This window comes from Lathyrus oleraceus, chromosome 6 (genome assembly GCF_024323335.1).
Source record: "Lathyrus oleraceus cultivar Zhongwan6 chromosome 6, CAAS_Psat_ZW6_1.0, whole genome shotgun sequence".
In the NCBI taxonomy this organism is placed as follows: Eukaryota; Viridiplantae; Streptophyta; class Magnoliopsida; order Fabales; family Fabaceae; genus Lathyrus; species Lathyrus oleraceus.
Window position 1 is genome coordinate 14,058,912 of NC_066584.1, and position 6,490 is coordinate 14,065,401.

Consider the following 6,490-nt stretch of genomic DNA (forward strand, 5'->3'; position numbering starts at 1 on the left):
TTATCACTCTCAAATATGTCACTGCTTTCTTGAAACTCAAAAATTGACTACAACTACACCAACAAGTAGGTATTAGTATTTAACAAAAAACTTATACTATTAAGTAATGTAAATTAAACTTAATACCTTAAGATATATCCACGTACTTCCTTTCAAATCATCTAGTACCAAGACCGAATCAACTATCAAAATACTTTCTTTTCTACGACTAAGGTATGCCACATAACTCTTAAATATGGAAACAATATTACCATAACAAGTGCCATTTTTATGATCAAACTCGATCAACAACTTAACATCTGTATTGTGAATTTTTGTTAATTTAGCCATCATTGTGACCCCTATAGTTTTTCTTTTTATTTTATTCTCAATAGAAGAACACTCATTTCTATGCGTGGTGATGGATGAATGGTCCATATATGTCTGAAATCCTATCTATAGCAACATTAAATCTTCAAAATCACAATAATTAAACTTTACAATCTCAATCACAACAACGACATATAACCTTAAATCTCAATAACAACAACACTAAACCTTAAATCACAATAACAACAACACACTACTACAAATTATACCTACTACAAATTATATCTATTGTAACACCATATTACTATGACCAATTAAGCAACCATAGTAATAAATCATCTTAACGCGCCTAAATTTATCTTTCTTTTATTAAAAGACATTTTATCATGGTTCATCATAACAACCTTGGCAATAGATGAAAGGTTACTTGCTTCGAATCCCAACACCAACAATTTTTTTATTTTTTCGTTACAAAAAGGGCTTGTCCATATACTCCTATAAATATATTAAAATTAAAATATCTATAACCATAGTTAGTACCAGAAACTGTTGGGAATAGTACTTATATTTTATTACAATTTAACCAACCTTGGTGATAAGCTTTACATATAGATAGGAGAAGTTATCAAGCTTCAGCAAAGAATAATCATCTCTCTCAAAACACAAAACCCTAGCATCTCTTTCTTCCACATCCATCAAACTTGTCTCTCTTCTTCTTCCATAGAACTCATAACATCTTTCTCTTCCACATCCAACAAATTCATCTCTCTTCTTCTTCCACATAACTCATTTGTCTTATTCTTCATACTAAAAGGTGATAAAGTTCAACAATACTTCTTCTTCTTCTTCTTCTTCTTCTTCTTCTTCTTCTTCTTCTTTGTATAAATTCTAATATTCATCACTTTTGAAGAACTTCCAAGGTACGTCATTCGTCGTCCTACTCCATCCATTTGGTGTTACAAAGGGTTTTAATTTGGCATGGTATTTTTTTTAATTTTGATTTCACATGATATTTGTGTTTTTTGGGGTTGTCTATGCATTGTATGTCAAATGTATCAAAATGCTCATGAGCAATTTTATGTCATTTTTTGTCCACCTGGGTGAATCGATAGTAAGTTTTTAGGGGTTTGAATATTGATTATAATGTGAAAGTAATTTACTTAGATTAGATTAGTTTATTAATAGTATTTTGTAAACGTGCTACTGTACTTTTCCAACGTGGGCACTAGATATTTTCAATTGTGTGTTCATTGTACTTTGATCTTTTTTCTCTTTTCCTTTTTTTTTTACCTAAAGTTACTTCTGGTCTCTTGGATCCCTGAGTTTGACCTTACTTTAAAGATGGAAAATAATGGTATAGTCTAGGAGCAGTATGTTACTCTCTTAACTAACTTTTGTATATTTAGTTTCATCAAACTATGTTTTGTCAAAAAGCGGTTGTTGTTTTATCTTTACATATGTCTTACCTAGTGAGGAATGACTTTGCTCTAGTTACATGCAATTTGATTTTAGATTTTTTTCAAGTATGATTGTGTTCTTCTTAAATTTTTTTCATACTTTTCAAATCTCGTTTATGTTTCCGTTTATGTTTAACATGTTATATGTAGGATTATAATGTCATGCTAATTTATGTTTCTAAATATGGTTAACATGTTGATTGTAGGATTATAATGTCATGCTAATACATTTTGACTTGTAGGAAAGGTGAATGAAAAAAATTAACTCAAGAAAATGCATATTATGGGCGTGGTTCACAAATTATTTGTGTTACTATGAAGAAAAAATACAAGGAGGATGAAGCGGAAGTGAAAGCTGCAAACTTGTGTGAAAGATCCAGAATGACATCCATTCAAATTTAACACAAGTTTGTAGCTCTCGCTTCAGCTTCATCCTCCTTTCATTGTGGATTCCATTATGAGACAAGTAAATCATTTCTTCGTTTTCATTTTCGACAAACGTTTTCAATAAAAGGTACATTTGTGAAACATTTTATGAGTTGATATGTTGTTGTTGTTCAAAATGCATACCTTGTTGAGGTTTGTTCATGTTTTTTATGTCCAAGTTGAGTTTATTATATCGTATGTAGATTGCTTGTTTCACTAACCCTTCACTGAACATATGTGTTTACTTAAATTGATTTAGAAAATGATAATCTTAAAATTTAGTTGTATTTGAAAACTAACTTAAATCAATCAATGTTTTTCTAATTACATGCATCTTGTAATTCATCTCTCGCTCTTTAACATATAGAATTTGGTTCAATGCTCCAAGTTATTCAAAACAATGATTCATTTTCTTCTAGTTTATTTTGAAAAGCATGAATTTGTTGAGAATGACTCTGAGTTAGTCAGCAAATTAATACTTTTCAAAATAAAATAGAAGAGAATGAAGAGTTGCTTTGAAGAACTTGGAGCATTTAACAAATTCTATATGTTAAAGAGTGGAAGATGAATTATAAGAGGCATGCAATTCGAAAAATACTGGAACATCTAAATTGTTTTTCAAGAATAATTTAATTTTCAGATTATTATCTTCTAAATCAATTTGAATGGCTGTATATGTTTATTGAGGGGTAAAGAAAAACATGTAATCCACATATTTTATAATAAACTCGTATACATACCACCACGGCTGGAATATATAACCTTGATGAAATGTTAATATTATACGCGCTTTAATTAAATTGATGTTGATGGGTTTCAAACACATTACTTATATATATATATATATATATATATATATATATATATATATATATATATATATATATATATATATATATATATATATATATATATATATATATATATCACAACGATTATTTAATATAACTGTTATGATAGGTAACACTCTACCTAGTTTATCACTATTGTCAATCGCCCATGATGGAAAGCAATATATTTACAACCACACCTTATCTAACCATGGTTGGTTAACCGTCATGATGTCTCTTTTTCAACTGTGATGAAAGGGTTTTTTTATAGTAGTGACAACACTAAACATTTTTTTTATCTCGATAAAACAACAAGATAAAATCTCGTTAATCTCAACAATAACATATATAAACTTCAACCTCATCTCAAAGTAATAGCAACACTAAACATACACCATCCCCTAAAACTGAGTTTTCACATCCCCCACCACACCGGATTATCTTTGTCCCTAGTTTGGAATATTACATATTTAAAGTTTGGAGGGATTATCCAACGGAGCTTTGACAACTCTCTAATTATTATTAATCTATCAAAATAAATGTAGTGTACCATTAAAAAAAACAAAAACATCTAATAATCCATTAGATAATTGGTTTATTTTTGGAAGAATAACTAATGTATGTTTATCGGGAATAGAATAAATGTGTAATTTCTTTAACAAGTTAAGGTCATAATGGTTTATTTGGTTGGACAATTTTAGATAGTCTTTCCCCTTAGTTTGATTTTGTTTGAAGACATCATTAGATGCTGTCTTCTTATCTTAGTGATGTAGTATTTCCATGTTTTTTTTAGAGTATTTCCCGTGTTTCTTATTACTAAACTATAAAGACAAAAATGATTGTATCAATTTTTAATTTTTTATCAAATGCAACACAAGTTCTTATAAGATATGGGTAATGATATTTGAACATTCTTAAAAAATCTTTAAAAGTTAATTTAATTATAAATATAAAATACAACAATACTTACACCACTCATTATTCACCCTATTCGTATAGGGAACAATGTTTTATTATTACTTTTAAATAAAATATAATATTTATAAAAAAAAAATATTTAAAATTATTTTTGTAACACGTTATTATTAACCAATTTTATTATTGTATTAACTATAAAAAATATATATTTTATTAACCATTTATTTTACTTATAATTTATTAATCAAATATATTAATTCATTAACTAATAAAATATACAATATTAACTAAGTTTTGATATTAAATTATAAAATATAATAATCGATCTTTACTCTCTATTAATCAAATTGTAATGTTAAATTATAAAACATATGAAATATATCAAATAAAAATTTAATTTTAAATTATAAGATATATGAAATATATCAAATAAATTTGTAATATTAAATTATTAAATATAGAAAATAAATTTGGTTAATAAAATGTAAAGATTAGTTATTATATTTTATATTTTAATGTTAAATTTTGGTTAATATTATGTAATCTACTTGTTAATGAATTAGTAAACTTGATTAATAAATTATAAATAAAATAAATTGTTAATAATATATATTTTTATAATTTATATAATAAAAAAATTGAATAATAATAAACTTTATATTATGTTAAAAAAAATATTTTTACGCGTGAATGCTAGAAGCTGCCTACTTAATGAGCAGATCCATACAAAAGCATAGACTATGTAGTGTGACTGTTAAAGCATTTGTACAAAAACAAAAGGTGACGTTGATGATTATCACTAAAGAATGACATTAGATGATTAATTGTACTGATATGGTTGTACATGCATCCATGTTCAAAGCACTGAAATATCTGAGTACAATTGCTAGCTAGCACATCCATTTGTCAATGCAACAATTGCTATCATTTGGTATAGACGTGACAGAGATAGAATCTTTACATGCATTGCTGTTGGATTTTATATATAATGAAACTGGAATCTGATTTATTCGAAGTAGTCTTCAATTCAACCCCCTCTCTCTCTCTCTATCCCTTTAAATATAGTACTCTTTGTACCATGGTCCATTTGTTTCTTGTTTCTATAGAGTACAGAATTCACACACTAGAGCAAGAGAAAAACAGAGGGAATATGGAATCGACAAAGCGTGCACTTTTTTTTTGTCTATTAGGAAAATTTCATTGTCTTTCTCTGACAAAGATGCTTTCACAATCTCTCTTTAATTCTCTCCCTCACTATTGTCCAGCAATATATGCTTTTACTTGAAGCCACTAGCTCAACGCATAGAGAAGAATAACTCACTAATCTCCGTTGCTAGTTTATTATGAAAATTAAAATGCATGCATGATGCTTTCTTTTATAATAACAACCATTCCCAATTGATAAATAATTGCAAACAAAAGAGAACATAACATTTGTAATCAAGTTCGACTAATTTTATTTACGTCATACGGCTATAAAACAACTATAATTTTGTTTTATTGATAGAGAAATATTAAAATTTAGAGTGTTACAATTCGTATATAAATTATATAGTTCATAATATATATAATATAGTAAAATTTATAAATAAATAAAAGACAAACCGACAACAAACTGCACAGCTATTCTTGAACCGTTCATAATACAATATTACGTTTGATCTGTTTGTTCATTGATGCCCATTTGTCATTACGTATGAGTTATACTTAACAATCTTCATCTTAACGAATAACTGACATCTTAAAAGATTTATTGTATGACGTTCATCTCGTGTAACTGACAAATACAAATATTATTTAACATTGAGAAACATGTAGTCCAAACAATGTTTCACCTCATATAATCCTCCCCTTTCGGGTGCATTTTTTAGCATGAATTCATTCTCTTTCCCATTGATAATGATTTCGTGTCATGTCTTATATGAGTGTATAGATTTCTTCGATGTCCTTATTTATTAATGTCTCGCCAATAGTCACTCTCATATAAATGGACTATCAACCATTTCTCAAGTCCGTGACGGGGACAAAGTCTAAGCATCTCTTTAAACCGTTCCCAGGATTCGTATAGTGATTCCCCATCTCTCTATTTAAAACTTATTATCTGGTTTTTGAGCTAAGCACTTTAGCTCAATAGAAAATAACGACTTAGAAATTGGATTTTTAACTAATTTCATGTCGAAATGGAAATGGAGGATAAGGATTGTAGCCATGTTAGGGCTCTATCCCTTAGGAAAAATGGAAAAAGTCTCGGTCAGATCGCTTTCGGGTCTACACAAATTATTTTTATAGTGTCACAAAATTCAACAAAAATAGATAGATATAAGGAGAGCATCAACTCAAAATTATTTGCTTCCCAGGTTGGATGCATATAGAATACTCGAATGAGGCTCTTCATTATTGAGAATTACGTAGTCTATGAGGGCATTGTTGGGTGATGTTATCGCTTATCATTGTTGTTGTTGTCGTCAATGTCTTTTGTGAAAATAATGTGTGTTTATTGATTCAGGATGGTTTTCAAGACTTCATATTCTTCGTATTATACCGATACCA

General features: G+C 28.2%; 1 non-coding gene across 1 annotated transcript; it reads left to right on the plus strand.

Moving 5' to 3' along the window:
- Window positions 1-5,949: 5,949 nt before the first annotated feature.
- LOC127099252 (small nucleolar RNA R71) lies at window positions 5,950-6,055 on the plus strand. The gene has a single exon (XR_007793779.1). It is a non-coding gene; the product is annotated as a small nucleolar RNA R71 (small nucleolar RNA).
- Window positions 6,056-6,490: the final 435 nt, after the last annotated feature.